Here is a 20,059-nt window from a genome sequence, read left to right on the forward strand (position 1 = left end):
TTCATTTCCTACCTAATGGATTTAATTTGATTATATTAAAAATTAGCATTTGGTTAGAGTAAATTTCAATATTTCAAAACATTTCTCTTTAATGTTGTAGTGTGTGAACACACGAATAAATAAATAAATATCTACCTGCTGAATTGAATGTGTAGGTTGTTGAATTAAATGTACAAGCTGCTGAATTAAATGTTTTAGCTTGGTGTAAAAGGACCCTTCGTGATGTTATGTTGGAATATTCTCCCATAACCTTTCGTGATGGTCATCACGTGTGGCATGGACATCATCAACTTCGGTATCAACATCCAATGTTGGTATATTTGTGGAGAAAGATGGTGTCTCATAAATATCAAGTGTTGAATCATCATTTGGATGGGTACCATGTGTGGTTCTTCCTTGGAGAACAATTGACCATCTTTTGTTAGAAGGATCATTGACATAAAAAACTTGTTTTGCTTGAGATGCCATGATGAATGACTCATCTGTATATTTGGTCTTATGTAAATCAACCAAGGTAAAACCCAAATCATCAGTTTTAACACCATTATTACTATCAACCCATTTACATTTAAAAACAGGAACTCTAAAATTTGTATAATCAATCATCCATATATCTTCAATTATACGAAAGTAACACATTGAAGCCATAATAAGATGTTTATCCTTTGAGCTAGAAAAATGCATTGATTCGGCCATAACCATAACTCCACTATTTTGCATAGTGATGACAAATTTATGAACACCGAAAAACGGCGCCACAAACTTGTTTAACAATCGGCAAGTGTGACCGAATCGTTTCAAGTAATAAACTCGGTAAGACCAAGTATCGTTCTCCCAAAGGACTCACGACCTAGTTTAGTTATGTGATTCGTTGATTATTTAAGACTTAAGAACGAAATAAGTGGAGTTTAAACATGTATGCATGAATTTGATCAATGGCTAAAACAAAATACAAACACTTCAATGGAATATATGGATGAGTATGTTGTTGGGGTTATCAATTTCATCTTATCCACTCTCATATACTTTAGGAATTCAACATTCTTTTCATCATTGTTAATGCCACTCTCTAAATTACCTTGCAAGAAGGCCTATCCCTAATTACGAGTTCATACGATTCCTAGCATTCCTAATAATTAGTTCTTTTAGTGCAGGAGCTTAACGGCAACCAATATACTATTGGGAGAAATTCCCCGGATCTAGACTTCCCCGTACGTTCCTGTATCGACAAAATCAATAATCATGCATTGAATGAGTTAAACAAAGCAAGCATTGAGCAAAGAGGAAAAACCCTAACTAATGATGAAAGAAAGCATAGGTCTTAAATATAAGATGTAAAAACAAATTCCATATATGAGAGTTTCACAATACTACATTGATTCCCCAACAACAATACAAGGTTTAGTTCACCATATTCACGGTGAAACTAGATGAATAATTGATAACAGTTGAAAAACTGGTATTTTCATGATTAAAATTGACACTAAAAGCAACCTTTACACTTAGAAACTAGCTTGAAATCATGTTTTTCTTCATATTTTTAGAAATAAGAGAGCTGGACAGGTTTATGCTTGATTTCAGTGTTTTTGTGCAGGATTTAAGGTGAATTTGGTGAAAGAAGTGAAGAAGGTGAGAGATGGAATCAGAAAAGACATCAAAAAGTGCAAAAGGAGAAGCCGAAGTCACCGCTCAGCGGCAGTTTACCGCTGAGCGGCATTCAGGAAGTCACGGGAGATCTGTTGAGGGGCAAAATGGCCGCTGAGGGGAAGAAACGTCTCACGCACTTACCGCTGAGCGGTACTTTACCGCTGAGCGGCACTTTTATGGGCTTGGACCTAATTTTCTATAATTTACGAATAATATATAAGCTTTAGGGTTTCCTAGGGTTAGGTATCTCTGGCTGGAACGAAGCAAACACTCTCTCTTCCACCCCTTTGAAGGAGGATCTTGGATGCTGAGGCTTCCTCTTCACCTTTTTAGGGTTTTATCTTTCATTCTTTCATTGTTATTCATCTAGGTTCACCATGAATATGGTGAACTAAACACTGTATGTTTGTTGGGGAATTAATGTAATCTTTTGAAGCTCTCATATATGGAATCTGTTTTTACATCTTTTAATTAAGACCTATGCTTTCTTTCATCATTAGTTAGGGTTTTTCCTCTTTGCTTAATGCTTGCATTGTTTAACTCATTCGATGCATGATTATTGGTTTTGTCGATACGGGCACGTACGGGGAAGTCTAGATCCGGGGAATTTCTCCCAATATCATATTGGTTGTCGTTAAGCTCCTGCACTTATGAACTGATCATTAGGAATGCTAGGAATTGTATGAACTCGTGATTAGGGAGAAGCCTTCTTGAAAGGTACTTTAGAGAGTGGCATTAACAATGATGATTTGAATGTTGAATTCCTAAAATATATGAGAGTGGATAAGATGAAATTGACCCCCAACAACATATTCATACATATATTTCATTGAAAGTGTTTATCTTTTGCTTTTGCCATTGATCAAAACTTCATGCATACATATTTAATTTTCGTCTTTTGCATATAAAAAATCCAAATTTTTCGTCTTTAAGTCTTAGCTAATCAATAAACCACACAACTAAACTAGGCCGTGAGTCCTTTGGGAAGAACGATACTTGGTCTTACCAAGTTTATTACTTGAACGATTCGGTCATACTTGCCGATTGAAAAACAAGTTTGTGACATCATATTTTGGTGTTCATAAATTTTCCATCAAGTTTTTGGCGCCGTTGCCGGGGACTCGTGGTTTAACTGTTTAATTTGTGTGATTGTTGATTATCTTTGACGTTAATTTTGAATTTCTGTTTTTATTTTCTGTTTTTATTTTTTTTTCGGTTTTTATTTTATTTTATTTTATTTTATTTTATTTTATTTTCTGTTTTCTGTTTTTATCTTCTCCTATATCTTTTTGTGCTAACCAAATATTCTAGGGTTTTGTGTTCTTGTGTATGCAGGAGGCAATTCGAACTAGGAGCAAGAAAACAGCAGAACCTCTTCTTGAAGGTCTAGAAGAGAGTAGACGGAGGAGAAGAATCCGAACATCTAGATAACTTTTCCCTCTTCCGGAAACTCTGTTACAACCATCACCACAAGGTTCTGTTCATAGCACAGAAAATATGGAGAACAATAATATCAGAAGAACTCTTGCTGACTACACCAATATAGCTAGACCTCAGCACTTTAACAGTATAGCTAGACCTAGAGTCAATGCAGCTAACATGGAGGTCAAACCAGCACTGATCCAACTGGTGAAAAGTAACCAATTTAATGGGTTATCTCATGAAAGCCCATATGATCACCTCACTACTTTCACTGAGATTTGCAACACAGTCAAAATTAATGGGGTGCCAGATGAAGCGATCAAACTTAGTTTGTTTCCTTTCTCATTTGGAGGCAATGCTAAGCTTTGGTTGAATTCTTTTCCAGAAGGAAGTTTCACAGAGTGGGAAGTAGTGGTAACAAAGTTTTTAAACAAGTACTTTCCACAATCAAAGGTGACAAAAGGCAAGCAAGAGATATCTTCATTTAAGCAGGGCATGGAAGAATCACTGGGGCATGCATGGGATAGATACAAAAGTCTTCTAAGAAAAACACCCACGCATGGTGATGGACAAATTTATGAACACCAAAATATGATGTCACAAACTTGTTTTCAATCGGCAAGTATGACCGAATCGTTCAAGTAATAAACTTAGTTAGACCAAGTATCGTTCTTCCCAAAGGACTCACGGCCTAGTTTAGTTATGTGGTTTCTTAATTAACTAAGACTTACAAACGAATTAATTGGGGTTTAAAATGCAAGACAGAAAATAAATATGTATGCATGAATTTTGATCAATGGCAAAAAGCAAAAGATAAACACTTTCAATGAAATTTATGTATGGATATGTTGTTGGGGGTCAATTTCATCTTATCCACTCTCATATATTTTAGGAATTCAACAATCAAATCATCATTGTTAATGCCACTCTCTAATGTACCTTTCCAGAAGGCTTCTCCCTAATCACGAGTTCATACAATTCCTAGCATTCCTAATGATCAGTTCATAAGTGCAGGAGCTTAACGACAACCAATATAAAATTGGGAGAAATTCCCCGGATCTAGACTTCCCCGTACGTGCCCGTATCGACAAAACCAATAATCATGCATCGAATGAGTTAAACAATGCAAGCATTAAGCAAAGAGGAAAAACCCTAACTAATGATGAAAGAAAGCATAAGTCTTAATTAAAAGATGTAAAAACAGATTCCATATATGAGAGTTTCACAAGATTACATTGATTCCCCAACAAACATACAGAGTTTAGTTCACCATATTCATGGTGAACCTAGATGAATTACAATGAAAGAATGAAAGAATAAACCCTAAAAAGGTGAAGAGGAAGCCTCAGCATCCAAGATCCTCCTTCAAAGGGGTGGAAGAGAGAGTGTTTTCTTCGTTCCAGCCAAAGATCCTAACCTTAGGAAACCCTAAAGCTTATATATCATTCGTAAATTACAAAAAGTCAAGTCCAAGCCCATTAAAGTGCCGCTCAGCGGTAAAATACCGCTCAGCGGTGAGTGCGTGACTTGTTTTCTCCCCTCAGCAACCATTTTGCCCCTCAGCGGACCTTACGTGACTTCTAGAGTGCCGCTCAGCGGTAAAATACCGCTCAGCGGTGAGTGCGTGACTTGTTTGCTCCCCTCAGCGGCCATTTTGCCCCTCAGCAGACCTCCCGCAAGCTCCTGAGTGCCGCTCAGCGGTAAACTGCCGCTGAGCGGTGACTTCGGCTTCTCCTTTTGCACTTTTTATTGTCTTTTCTGATTTCATCTCTCTCCTTCTTCACTTCTTTCACCAAATTCACCTTAAAACCTGCACAAAAACACTGAAATCAAGCATAAACCTGTCCAGCTCTCTTATTTCTAAAAATATGGATAAAAGCATGATTTCAAGCTAGTTTCTAAGTGTAAAGGTTGCTTTTAGTGTCAATTTTAATCATGAAAATAACAGTTTTTCAACTGTTATCACAACCCCAAACTTAAAACTTTGCTTGTCCTCAAGCAAATAAGATGTAACTCCATCTTTAAACCAATTCATATGATGGTTCACTTCATTCAAAAATCTTCTTTTCAAGATAAGTAAAAACTTCACTCAAACTTATGACCAAGAGTTCAATCAAGATGTGCACATGCTTTAGTGTTCACAAAGTCATTTAAATTCCAACAAATGCTATTTTCATGAATGATCAATCAATTAAGCATGGATGTTCATGTGTTCATGTGATATTTCCTCACTAAGTCAAGTGTTTCACTCACACTCAAGTGTATAAGAGATGATCACTCATTCACTCTACTATCACAATGTTACATGAATCAACTTTGCCTTTCATTTTACCACAATCAAAAACATTCACAAGCATGCATCATCACAAGGACTTTTCTATGGCTTATAATGTGGCTGGGCTAACAAGAAAATTGGTTTTTCTGGATCACAAAATCCTTGAGTTAATAGAATCATAACAACACAATCATCTTATTCTTTCCCAACTTTCTTTTGCCTTTGCATTGAGCTTTGCTTCTTTTTCTTTTCTTTTCTTTTTCTTTGCATATCCTTACTTTTTAGCTCTTAGCTCAATGCTTTTCATGTTTTCCTAACAACCCCAAACTTGAATATTTAACAATACCACACAAGATTTTCTACTTAACTCAAGGTAAAGATTTTTCAATCAAAGGTTTCAGTGTATATTCAAGGCTAAGGGTTCAAAAGGATTGAACACAAAGTGTTCTCTTTTAGTGGGCTAACTTCTACAAATTTGGCCAATAAAAAGGTTTCCAACAAACGACCTTGATCATATGATGCAAAACAAGCAATTGATTCACTCATAGAAAACCTGGGCAAAATCATTCATGCTTTCAAAGTAATAGCATTCAACAATAACAACTCTGGAGCTCAAAATCTCACATATAAGCTCATTCACATTTGACATACACATCCTGCTTAATTTCACAATCACAATCATGATATCATGCATTTGTTCACAAAGCTTGTGAATCACCTGTATAAGCATTTTAATGTGCACATCATCTCAACATCAATTAATCATAAGCATCATTCAGTATTACTTATCACACAATCACAGTTAATAGCAAACCATCACAAGAAACCAGGTTTCAAATAGAGTACATCAAACCCTAATCTAAAAAACAGAAACAAATAAGTTCAGAAAACTTAAACCACAAAACATAAGCACATGATAGCATTCATCAGTAAATGCTATCTCAGCTCCTCATCAATCTGAGTTGTCCTCTGTATCTTCCTCTTCCTCCTCATCTTCATCATCTTCAAATGCATCATCCTCATCAGCTTCATCTTCTTCCATATCTCTAGCTGAAGCTTCAGCTGCTTCAGTTCCTCCTCCATGCACTGGTTCCTCTGGCCATGCTACCACATTATGGAATTCATCCATAGTCCACCTGTGGGCTGGAGCTGTATCATACATCCCCACAATCATCTCAGCAGTAGCCACCTGCCCTCTGTGAATGGACTGCAACTGAGCCCCTATAAGAGACATATACATGTCCCTCATCTGGAATGGCTCTGCTTCATGTGTCTCAGCAGATGTCTGGCTCTGTGCTGGCCCTCTCTCTCTACGAGCACGGCGTGGTGGAACTGGCTGAGCTGCATCATCACCTCCACAGTACTGTCTATAGTAGGCCTCATCAATAGCTTTTCTTGGCCTCTCAAAAGGTGGAGCAGAAGTGTCCACCCCAGTTATCTTGCGAAGGTGCGTGATCAAAGAAGGATGTCCTAGTGGTGCTTTGTTGTTTGAAGTATTGGCGCACACACTAATCTCATCAGCTATCACCTGCCCAATATTAACATTCAAGTTTCTGATAGCACAGTAGATGAAGAATGCCCTGCTGAGAGTAATATCTGACACATGTGAACATGGCTGAATGTTGGCATGAGAAAACGCCATCCAATACTTTGCAAGAGGAGTCAAATCTGTCCTCCTAATGTTAACCACTAAGCCAGATCGATTCCTTTGGAAGTGTCCTCCAGGTATACACAGTACTCTCTCCACATCCTCATAATCAGCACCTTCATCCATGCAAAGAGCAAACTAGCACTGCTCACCAGCCCATACAGTGTCTAGAAAGTTATTAACTGAATCAGGATCATACCTGATAGCATGTCCTCTGACATAGCCCAAATAATTCTCAGCTGGATAATCACCAATCTTCTTTGCATTGGTGTAAAATTCCTTAACCACAGCTATGTTGGCAGGTGCAGGATAAGTGGCTAGCTTTCCCCAGTCATTCCCTAAAACTTGCTCTCCAAATTGAGGAGCAAGGTTAGGTATCATTCCAACCTTTCTCTCCATCAGAAGTCTCCTGTCCTGAACCACTTTAAAGTGCTTTTCATGTTTCCTAGAGAGGAACCTGCTAGAGTGGGGTTGCTCTGGTTCCTTTTCCTTTCTCTTGGTTGCCATGGTTTTCAATCTTTTTCCTGAAGATGATGCCATTCCTACATTCAAAACAAATACAAAACCACAGAACATGATATTAATCATTAGTAAAACAAAGAACACAACTCCTTTCGAAGCTAAACCATCGCTGAGGGACAGAATTTCCCCTCAGCGCCACCAGTACCACATTCCAGATCACACAAAAACAAAAAAAATCAAATTTGGCAGAGTGCCGCTCAGCGGCAGTTTACCCCTCAGCGGTAACTCTGCAGATTTTTGAAAAACCTGTTTTAAAGCTTTCCTAACTCCACCCAAATGCAATTTTCAGTTTTCCAGTTCATAATCATGCAGTTTAATCGGTTCAAACATCAAATATATCATCAAATCATGCCAAGAAATCAAAACCCCTAAATCTTCATGCTTTAACCATCATATTCAAAATCAAAACCCTAGGATGAACAAAATGCATTTTACTTACTTGGGTGGAGATACTAGATGCAATGAGAATGCTTCCAAGCTAGAATGCTCTCTTCCAACCCCAAACTTTGATGGCACACTAGTGAAAAAGTGAGTGGAAGAGAAATTTTCTTAAGAGGGAAGAGTGAAAAGATGTGGAAAACCTTGGAGAAGGTATGTGGGAGTGTTTGTGCAAAGAAAAGTCTGAAAGTGTGAAAGAATGCGCAGCTTAGGGTTTAAAAATACCCTAATGGGCTCGGGTCCCGCTAAGGGGAACTAAAACCCTATTCTGCGAGAGTACCGCTCAGCGGTAAAGTATCGCTCAGCGGCACTTTCGTGAAGTGCTCTTTTCCTTCTTTTCTTAACCTACGTGCCTCCCATATGTGCCCCTCACTGGTTCCCTGCAATTCAATGTTCACAATGCTTATGCAAACCCTAAAAATAAACAAACAGAAATATTCAATCAACTGGGTTGCCTCCCAGGTAGCGCTTGTTTAACGTCACGAGCCTGACCCAAAATCCTCCAGCACCCTTCAGTAGGTGCAAAATTTTCTTACCAACACCCATCAGTAGGTGTTACAGCCATTGTATCCTTCAGTAGATACTTAACCACCTAGCATCCTTCAGTAGATGCTATATCCAACAAAATAAATACAAAAATAATGTTCACAAATTAAAAATTACAAAACCAAATCAAAAGTTTTTAAATTCACTGGGTTGCCTCCCAACAAGCGCTCTTTTAATGTCATTAGCTTGACCCAATAAAGTTCAAGTTCCATCTTCTTTGTAGTTGATGTTGTCATTCCACCAACTCCTCAGCTGTTTCCTTTGAACTGTTTTGGTTCTTCTAGAATATGGAGACTCTATCTCTATCATCTCCTTCTCTTTAAAGCCCTTCACAACCCACAACTTGTTTTTGATTCTAACAGGTGTGCCAAGTAGGAGTCTTCTTTTCTTCCAGTCTCTAGGAATTTCTTCTCCTCTTCCAATCTCTTCTTCCTGGGGTACCTGAAACAACAAACAATGGTTACCTGAAACCTCAAGATTTTCTTCTTTACGGCTAGTCATGGGTGCATCTCGAAATGCAGCTTTATAACTAACTTCTTCCTCCTTTGCTTGCATCTCATCTTTGAAGACATCTACCACCACTCTCTCCTCTCTATCCTGGAGCACCACTATCCCTTCATTTACATCTATGATAGCCCTGGCCGTTTTCATAAACGGTCTTCCAAGTATGATAGGTATCTTCTTGGTCTCCATCTTCATCACCACAAAGTCTGCCAAGAACTGAAGTTTGCCAACACAAACTATAATGTCCTCTACAATCCCACATGGCTCCTTTGAAGATCCATCGGCCATTACTATCTTAATCTTTGCAGGTTTCATTTTAACATTGCCGATTTGCTCCAGTAAAGAATAAGGTATCAAGTTAACACTTGAACCTAAATCAAGGAGAGCTTTCTTTACCTTTTTCTTCCCTATAGTACAAGGGATAGAAAAACTGCCTGGATCTGACGCTTTAGGAGGGAATGACTCTTTCTTAACAGTTATACACTCTTTTGCCTCATCATCTCTACGTCTCTTCTTTGTAGAAATTTCTTCATCAGATTTTGTGTAAACTGCAATTTTCTGTAAAATCTGTTCCCAAGGTGCTTTATTATCCACCATTCTGAATAATTCTGTGAAATCCATTTGTTTCTCTTGATTTATTGGAAAAGGAAAATTGTTTTTGCTCTCTATTTCTCTTCTTTCTTCTGTTTCTCCTTCTTCTAACTCAATTATCTCTTCATTCACACTCTTTACCACTTTGCACTCTTCTCTAGGGTTAACCTCAGTATTAGCCCCAAAATTTCTATTTGGCCTTTCTTCCAATTGCTTGGTAATCTGACCCATTTGAATCTCCAAATTCTTTATAGCAGCTTCAGTGCTCTTTTGAGAAGATTCGGTTTTCTGTATGAATTGCTGAAGAGTTTCTTCCAACCTTGTTGATTTTTCATTGAGCATAGATAACTGTTGCCAAAAGGTTGGTTGCTGCTGCTTATTATATTGATTTGCTTGCCCAGTTTGTCCTTGACCAATGCTTGGATGTGGTTTCCACCCTTGATTGTAATTCCCTTGACGGTATGGAAATTGATTAGCCATGAAATTAACATCCTCCAAGGCTTCCACTGGAAAAGCACATTGACCATTGATATGATCACCTCCACATAATTCGCACAACTGGGTTTGTACCTGTGCAGCAGTTTTCAACTCTTTAGGTAATTGTGCAAGAGTTTTAGTCAGAGTCTCCAGCTGTTGAGTTAGAATTTTATTTTGAGCTAGCAAGGCATCATGTGTCTGTAATTGGAGAACCCCTTTTTGTTGCATAGGAGCTCCTCTTTCACTGTTGAGCTCATTATCACTAGTAGCCATGTTGTCAATGATTTCTATAGCTTCCTCTGGAGTTTTCCATTTAATATTGCCTCCTGCTGAGGCATCAAGCATCATCTTGGTTTGTGAACCAAGCCCTCCAAGGAAAGTTAAGACTACTTCCTGTTCTTCAAAGCCATGCGTGGGTGTTTTTCTTAGAAGACTTTTGTATCTATCCCATGCATGCCCCAGTGATTCTTCCATGCCCTGCTTAAATGAAGATATCTCTTGCTTGCCTTTTGTCACCTTTGATTGTGGAAAGTACTTGTTCAAAAACTTTGTTACCACTGCTTCCCACTCTGTGAAACTTCCTTCTGGAAAAGAGTTCAACCAAAGCTTAGCATTGCCTCCCAATGAGAAAGGAAACAAACTAAGTTTGATTGCTTCGTCTGGCACCCCATTGATTTTCACTGTGTTGCAAATTTCATTAAATGTAGTAAGGTGCTCATATGGGCTTTCATGAGATAACCCATTAAATTGATTACTCTTCACCAGTTGGATTAGTGCTGGTTTGACCTCCATATTGGCTGCATTGACTCTAGGTCTAGCTATGCTGTTAAAGTGTTGAGGTCCAGCTATGTTGGTGTAATCAGCAAGAGTTCTTCTGATATTATTATTCTCCATATTTTCTGTGCTATTGTCAGAACCTTGTGGTGATGGTTGCAACAGAGTTTCCGGAGGAGGGAAAAGTTCTCTAGATGTTCTGATTCTTCTCCTCCGTCTACTGTCTTCTAATCCTTCAAGCAGAGGTTCTGTTGTTTTCTTGCTCCTAGTTCGAATTGCCTCCTGCATACACAAGAACACAAAACCCTAGAAAAGATTTGGTTAGCACAAAAAGATATAAGAGAAGATATAATATTAAGAAAATAAAAAAAATAAAAAACAGAAAAATAAAATAAAAATTCGAAATTTAAAAATAAAATAAAAAAATAAGTCAAAGATAATCAATAATCACACAAATTAACCAGTTAAACCACGAGTCCCCGGCAACGGCGCCAAAAACTTGATGGACAAATTTATGAACACCAAAATATGATCTCACAAACTTGTTTTCAATCGGCAAGTATGACCGAATCGTTCAAGTAATAAACTTAGTTAGACCAAGTATCGTTCTTCCCAAAGGACTCACGGCCTAGTTTAGTTATGTGGTTTCTTAATTAACTAAGACTTACAAACGAATTAATTGGGGTTTAAAATGCAAGACAGAAAATAAATATGTATGCATGAATTTTGATCAATGGCAAAAAGCAAAAGATAAACACTTTCAATGAAATTTATGTATGGATATGTTGTTGGGGGTCAATTTCATCTTATCCACTCTCATATATTTTAGGAATTCAACAATCAAATCATCATTGTTAATGCCACTCTCTAATGTACCTTTCCAGAAGGCTTCTCCCTAATCACGAGTTCATACAATTCCTAGCATTCCTAATGATCAGTTCATAAGTGCAGGAGCTTAACGACAACCAATATAAAATTGGGAGAAATTCCCCGGATCTAGACTTCCTCGTACGTGCCCGTATCGACAAAACCAATAATCATGCATCGAATGAGTTAAACAATGCAAGCATTAAGCAAAGAGGAAAAACCCTAACTAATGATGAAAGAAAGCATAAGTCTTAATTAAAAGATGTAAAAACATATTCCATATATGAGAGTTTCACAAGATTACATTGATTCCCCAACAAACATACAGAGTTTAGTTCACCATATTCATGGTGAACCTAGATGAATTACAAAGAAAGAATGAAAGAATAAACCCTAAAAAGGTGAAGAGGAAGCCTCAGCATCCAAGATCCTCCTTCAAAGGGGTGGAAGAGAGAGTGTTTTCTTCGTTCCAGCCAAAGATCCTAACCCTAGGAAACCCTAAAGCTTATATATCATTCGTAAATTACAAAAAGTCAAGTCCAAGCCCATTAAAGTGCCGCTCAGCGGTAAAATACCGCTCAGCGGTGAGTGCATGACTTGTTTTCTCCCCTCAGCAGCCATTTTGCCCCTCAGCAGACCTTACGTGACTTCCAGAGTGCCGCTCAGCGGTAAAATACCGCTCAGCGGTGAGTGCGTGACTTGTTTGCTCCCCTCAGCGGCCATTTTGCCCCTCAGCAGACCTCCCGCAAGCTCCTGAGTGCCGCTCAGCGGTAAACTGCCGCTGAGCGGTGACTTCGGCTTCTCCTTTTGCACTTTTTATTGTCTTTTCTGATTTCATCTCTCTCCTTCTTCACTTCTTTCACCAAATTCACCTTAAAACCTGCACAAAAACACTGAAATCAAGCATAAACCTGTCCAGCTCTCTTATTTCTAAAAATATGGATAAAAGCATGATTTCAAGCTAGTTTCTAAGTGTAAAGGTTGCTTTTAGTGTCAATTTTAATCATGAAAATAACAGTTTTTCAACTGTTATCACATGGCTTTGAAGAACAGGAAGTAGTCTTAACTTTCCTTGGAGGGCTTGGTTCACAAACCAAGATGATGCTGGACGCCTCAGCAGGAGGCAATATTAAATGGAAAACTCCAGAGGAAGCCACAGATATTATAGAAAACATGGCTACTAGTGATAATGAGCTGCACAGTGAGAGAGGAGCTCCTATGCAACAAAAAGGGGTTCTCCAATTACAGACACATGATGCCTTGCTAGCTCAAAATAAAATTCAAACTCAACAGCTGGAAACTCTGACTAAAACTCTTGCACAATTACCTAAAGAGTTGAAAACTGCTGCACAGGTACAAACCCAGTTGTGCGAATTATGTGGAGGTGACCATATCAATGGTCAATGTGCCTTTCCAGTTGAAGCTGTAGAGGACGTTAATTTCATGGCCAATCAATTTCCATACCGTCAAGGGAATTACAATCAAGGGTGGAAACCACACCCAAGCATTGGTCAAGGACAAACTGGGCAAGCTAGTCAATATAATAAGCAGCAGCAGCAACCAACCTTTTGGCAACAGTTATCTATGCTTAATGAAAGATCAACAAGGTTGGAAGAAACTCTTCAGCAATTCATACAGAAAACTGAATCTTCTCAAAAGAGCACTGAAGCTGCTATAAAGAACTTGGAGATTCAAATGGGTCAGATTACCAAGCAATTGGAAGAAAGGCCAAATAGAAATTTTGGGGCTAATACTGAGGTTAACCCCAGAGAAGACTGCAAGGTGGTAAAGAGTGTTGATGATGATAAAGTTGAGTTAGATACAGAAGAGAGAAGAGACATAGAAAGCAAAAGTACTTTTCCTTTTCCAATCCATCAAGGGAAACAAATGGACTTCACAGAATTATTCAGAATGATGGATAATGAAGCACCTTGGGAACAAATTCTACAGCAAATCGCAGTTTACACAAAATCTGATGAAGAAATCTCTACAAAGAAGAGACGTAGAGATGATGAGGCAAAAGAGTGTATAACTGTTAAAGCATCAGATCCAGGCAGTTTTTCTATCCCTTGTACCATAGGGAAGAAAAAGGTAAAGAAATCTCTCCTTGATTTAGGTTCAAGTGTTAACTTGATACCTTATTCTTTACTGGAGCAAATCGGCAATGTTAAAGTGAAACCTGCAAAGGTTAAAATAGTAATGGCCGATGAATCTTCAAAGGAGCCATGTGGGATTGTAGAGGATATTATAGTTTGTGTTGGCAAACTTCAATTCTTGGCATACTTTGTGGTGATGAAGATGGAGACAGAGAAGATACCTATCATACTTGGAAGACCGTTTATGAAAACGGCCAGAGTTATTATTGATGTAAATGAAGGTATAGTGGTGCTCCAGGACAGAGAGGAGAGAGTGGTGGTAGACGTCTTCAAAGATGAGACGCAAGCAAGGGAGGAAGAAGCTAGTTATAAAGCTGCATTTCGAGATGCACCCATGACTAGCCGTAAAGATGAAAATCTCAAGATTTCAAGTAACCATTGTTTGTTGTTTCAGGTACCCAAGGAAGAAAATATTGGAAGAGAAGGAGAAATTCCTAGTGATTGTGAGAAAAGAAAACTCCAACTTGGCTCACCTGTAAGAATCAAGAACAAGTTGTGGGTTGTGAAGGGCTTTAAAGAGAAGGAGATGATAGAGATAGAGTCTCCATATTCTAGAAGAACCAAGACAGTCCAGAGGAAACAGCTGAGGAGTTGGTGGAATGATAACATCAAATATAAAGAAGATGGAACTTGAACTTTATTGGGTCAACCTAATGACGTTAAAAGAGCGCTTGTTGGGAGGCAACCCAGTGGATTTAAAGACTTTTGATTTGGTTTTGTAATTTTTAATTTGTGAACATTATTTTTGTAATTATTTTGTTGGAGATAGCATCTACTGAAGGATGCTAGGTGGTTAAGTATCTACTGAAGGATACTATGTTTGTAACACCTACTGATGGGTGTTGGTAAGAAAATTTTGCACCTACTGATGGGTGTTGGTGGATTTTGGGTCAGGCTCGTGACGTTAAACAAGCGCTACCTGGGAGGCAACCCAGTTGATTGAATATTTCTGTTTGTTTATTTTAGTTAGGGTTTGCATAAATTTTGAACATTGACTTGCAGGGAACCAGTGAGGGGCATGTATGGGAGGCACGTAGGTTAAGAAAAGAAGGAGAAGAGCACATCACGAAAGTGCCGCTGAGCGGCAATTTACCGCTGAGCGGTACTCTCGCAGATGGGCTTTAGTTTCCCCTTAGCGGGACCCGAGCCCATTAGGGTATTTTTATACCCCAAACTACGTTTTAGGTTTTCTATCCAAGCTCTTCTCTGTACAAATACTTCCACATACCTTTTCCAAGGTTTTCCACATCTTTTCATTCTTTCCTCTTGAAAATTTCTCTTTCACTCACTTGCTCACTAGTGTTCCATTCAAGTTTGGGGTTGGAAGAGAGTATCTTAGATTGGAAACATTCTCATTGCATCTAGTATCTCCACCCAAGTAAGTAAAATGCATTTTGTTCATTCTAGGGTTTTTGATTTTGAATGTGATTGTCAAAGCATGAAAATTTAGGGGTTTTGATTTCTATGCATGATTTGATGATATATTTGATGTTTGAATCGATTAAACTGCATGATTATGAACTGGAAAACTGAAAATTGCATTTGGGTGGAGTTAGGACAGCTTTAAAACAAGATTTTCAAAAATCTGCAGAGTTACCGCTGAGGGGTAAACTGCCGCTAAGCGGCACTCTGCCAGATTTGGTTTTTCTGAATTTTTGCGTGTTGGAATGTGGCACTGGTGGCGCGGAGGGGAAATTCTGGGAAATTCTGGCCCTCAGCGGTGGTTTAGCTTCGAAAGGAGTTGTGTTCTGTGTTTTACTAATGATTAACATCATGTTCTGTGGCTTTGTATTTGTGTTTGAATGCAGGAATGGCATCCTCTTCAGGAAAAAGATTGAAAACGATGGCAACCAAGAGAAAGGAAAAGGAACCAGAGCAACCCCACTCTAGCAGGTTCCTCTCTAGAAAACATGAGAAGCACTTTAGGGTGGTTCAGGACAGGAGACTTCTGATGGAGAGAAAGGTTGGAATGATACCTAACTTTGCTCCTCAATTTGGAGAACAAGTGTTAGGGAATGACTAGGGAAAGCTAGCCACCTATCCTGCACCTGCTAACATAGCTGTGGTGAAGGAATTCTACACCAATGCAACGAAGATTGGTGATTATCCAGCTGAAAATTATTTGGGCTATGTCAGAGGCCATGCTATCAGGTATGATCCTGATTCTATCAATAACTTCCTGGACACTGTGTGGGCTGGTGAGCAGTGCCAGTTTGCTCTTTGCATGGAGGAAGGTGCTGATTATAAGGATGTGGAGAGAGTATTATGCATACCTGGAGGACACTTCCAAAGGAATAGATCTGGCTCAGTGGTTAACATTAGGAGGACGGATTTGACTCCTCTTGCAAAGTATTGGATGGCGTTTTCTCATGCCAACATTCAGCCATGTTCACATGTGTCAGATATTACTCTCAGCAGGGCATTCTTCATCTACTGTGCTATCAGAAACTTGAATGTTAATATTGGGCAGGTGATAGCTGATGAGATTAGTGTGTGTGCCAATACCTCAAACAACAAAGCACCACTAGGACATCCCTCTTTGATCACGCACCTTTGCAAGATAGCTGGGGTGGACACTTCTGCTCCACCATTTGAGAGGCCAAGAAAAGCTATTAATGAGGCTTATTACAGGCAGTACTGTGGAGGTGAGAAAGCAGCTCAGCCAGTTCCACCACGCCGTGCTCGTAGAGAGAGAGGGCCAGCACAGAGCCAGACATCTGCTGAGACACATGAAGCAGAACCATTCCAGATGAGGGACATGTATATGTCTCTTATAGGTGCTCAGTTGCAGTCCATTCACAAAGAGCAGGTGGCTACTGCTGAAATGATTGTGGGTATGTATGATACACCTCCAGCCCACAGGTGGACTATGGATGAATTCCATAATGTGGTAGCTTGGCCAGAGGAACCAGTGCATGGAGGAGGAGCTGGAGCAGCTGAAGCTTCAGCTAGAGAGATGGAAGAAGATGAAGTTGATGATGATGATGCATTTGAAGAGGATGAAGATGAGGAGGAAGAGGAAGATACAAAGGACAGCTCAGACTAAAGAAGGAGCTGAGATAACATTTACTGATAAATGCTATCATATGATTATGCTTTTGTGGTTTAAGTTTTCTGAACTTATTTGTTTTTGTTTTTAGATTAGGGTTTGATGTACTCTATTGAACACCTGGTTTATTATGATGGTTTGCTATTAACTGTGATTGTGTGATAAGTAATGCTGAATGATGCTTATTGATTGATTGATGTTGAGATGATGTGCACATTAAAATGCTTATACAGGTGATTCACAAACTTTGTGAACAAATGCATGATATTATGATTGTGATTGTGAAATTAAGCAAGATGTGTATGTCAAATGTGAATGAGCTTATATGTGAGGTTTTGAGCTCCAGAGTTGTTATTGTTAAATGCTATTACTTTGGAAGCATGAATGACTTTGCCCAGGTTTTCTATGATTGAATCAATTGCTTGTTTTGCATCATATGATCAAGGCTGTTTGTTGGAACCCTTTTTATTGGCCAAATTCATAAAGTTAGCCCACTAAAAGAGAACACTTATTGTTCTATCCTTTGAACCCTTAGCCTTGAACATACACTTAAACCCTTGATTGAAAATCTTTACCTTGAGTTAAGTAGAAAATAATTTGTGGTATTGTTAAATGTTCAAGTTTGGGGTTGTTAGGAAAACATGATAAAGGAAAAGCATTGAGCTAAGAGCCAAAAAGGAAGTATAGGCAAAGAAAAAGAAAAGAAAAGAAAAAGAAGTAAAGCTCAATGCAAATGCAAAGGCAAGTTGCGAAAAATAAGAATAATTGTGTGTTATGATTCTCTTAACTTAAGGATTTTGCGATCCAGAAAAACCAATTTTCTTGTTAGCCCAGCCACATTATAAGCCATTGAAAAGTCCTTGTGATGATGCATGCTTGTGAATGTTTTTGATTGTGGTAAAATGAAAGGCAAAGTTGATTCATGTGACATTGTGATAGTAGAGTGAATGAGTGATCACCTTTTATACACTTGTGTGTTGAGTGAAATACTTTACCTAGTGAGGAAATATTCCATTAGCACATGAACATCCATGCTTAATTGATTGGTCATTCATGAAAAAGAGCATTTCTTGGTAATTAACTGACTTTGTGAAACACTAAAGCATGTGCACATCTTGATTGAACTCTTAGTCATAAGTTTGATTGAAGTTTTTACTTATCTAAAAAGAGGATTTTTGAATGAGTGAACCATCATATGAATTGGTTGGAGATTGAGTTACATCTTGTTTGCTTGAGGACAAGCAAAGTTCTAAGTTTGGGGTTGTGATAACAGTTGAAAAACTGTTATTTTCATGATTAAAATTGACACTAAAAGCAACCTTTACACTTAGAAACTAGCTTGAAATCATGCTTTTCTTCATATTTTTAGAAATAAGAGAGCTGGACAGGTTTATGCTTGAAGTGTTTTTGTGCAGGTTTTAAGGTGAATTTGGTGAAAGAAGTGAAGAAGGTGAGAGATGGAATCAGAAAAGACATCAAAAAGTGCAAAAGGAGAAGTCGAAGTCACCGCTCAGTGATGAACAAATTTATGAACACCAAATTATGATGTCACAAACTTGTTTTCAATCGGCAAGTATGACCGAATCGTTCAAGTAATAAACTTGGTTAGACCAAGTATTGTTCTTCCCAAAGGACTCACGGCCTAGTTTAGTTATGTGGTTTCTTGATTAACTAAGACTTACAAACGAACTATTTGGAGTTTAATATGCAAGACAGAAAATAAACATGTATGCATGAAGTTTTGATCAATGGCAAAAAGCAAAAGATAAACACTTTCAATGATATTAATGTATGAATATGTTGTTGGGGGTCAATTTCATCTTATCCACTCTCATATATTTTAGGAATTCAACAATCAAATCATCATTGTTAATGCCACTCTCTAAAATACCTTTCTAGAAGGCTTCTCCCTAATCACGAGTTCATACAATTCCTAGCATTCCTAATGATCAGTTCATAAGTGCAGGAGCTTAACGACAACCAATATCATATTGGGAGAAATTCCCCGGATCTAGACTTCCCCGTACGTGCCCGTATCGACAAAACCAATAATCATGCATCGAATGAGTTAAACAATGCAAGCATTAAGCAAAGAGGAAAAACCCTAACTAATGATGAAAAGAAAGCATAAGTCTTAATTAAAAGATGTAAAAACAGATTCCATATATGAGAGTTTCACAAGATTACATTGATTCCCCAACAAACATACAGAGTTTAGTTCACCATATTCATGGTGAACCTAGATGAACAATAATGAAAGAATGAAAGAGATAGAAAAACCCGTGAAAGAGAAGAGGAGAGCTGTCACCATCTCCCAATCTACCCCAAGGGGTGGAAGAGAGAGTGTTTGCTTCGTTTCTGCCAAAGATGCCTAACCCTAGGAAACCCTAAAGCTTATATATCATTCGTAAGTTACAAAAAGTCAAGTCCAAGCCCATTAAAGTGCCGCTCAGCGGTAAAATACCGCTCAGCGGTGAGTGCGTGACTTGTTTTCTCCCCTCAGCGGCCATTTTGCCCCTCAGCGGACCTCACGTGACTTCTAGAGTGCCGCTCAACGATAAACTGCTGCTGAGCGGTGACTTCGGCTTCTCCTTTTTTCACTTTTTGTTGTCTTTTCTGATTTCAACTCTCTCCTTCTTCACTTCTTTCACCAAATTCACCTTAAAACCTGCACAAAAACACTGAAATCAAGCATAAACCTGTCTAGCTCTCTTATTTCCAAAAATATAAAGAAAAACATGATTTCAAGCTAGTTTCTAAGTGTAAAGGTTGCTTTTAGTGTCAATTTTAATCATAAAAATAACAGTTTTTCAACTGTTATCACTCAGCGGCAGTTTACCGCTGAGCGGCATTCAGGAAGTCACGGGAGATCTGCTGAGGGGCAAAATGGCTACTGAGGGGAAGAAACGTCTCACGCACTTACCGCTGAGCGGTACTTTACCGCTGAGTGGCACTTTTATGGGCTTGGACCTAATTTTCTGTAATTTACGAATAATATATAAGCTTTAGGGTTTCCTAGGGTTAGGTATCTCTGGCTGGAACGAAGCAAACACTCGCTCTTCCACCCCTTTGAAGGAGGATCTTGGATGCTGAGGCTTCCTCTTCACCTTTTTAGGGTTTTATCTTTCATTCTTTCATTGTTA

General features: G+C 38.6%; 1 pseudogene across 1 annotated transcript in view; it reads right to left on the reverse strand.

The window, feature by feature from the left end:
- Positions 1-225: 225 nt before the first annotated feature.
- Positions 226-20,059, reverse strand: part of LOC148191011 (uncharacterized) — a 40,802-nt pseudogene continuing 20,968 nt past the window's right edge. The window contains exon 4 of the transcript XR_015782849.1: positions 226-724. The product of XR_015782849.1 is annotated as an uncharacterized LOC148191011 (transcript). The remainder of the gene's footprint in view (positions 725-20,059) is intronic.

Source organism: Vigna umbellata, chromosome 11, assembly GCF_029865625.1.
Source record: "Vigna umbellata cultivar VRB3 chromosome 11, Vumbellata_1.0, whole genome shotgun sequence".
NCBI classification, from domain to species: Eukaryota; Viridiplantae; Streptophyta; class Magnoliopsida; order Fabales; family Fabaceae; genus Vigna; species Vigna umbellata.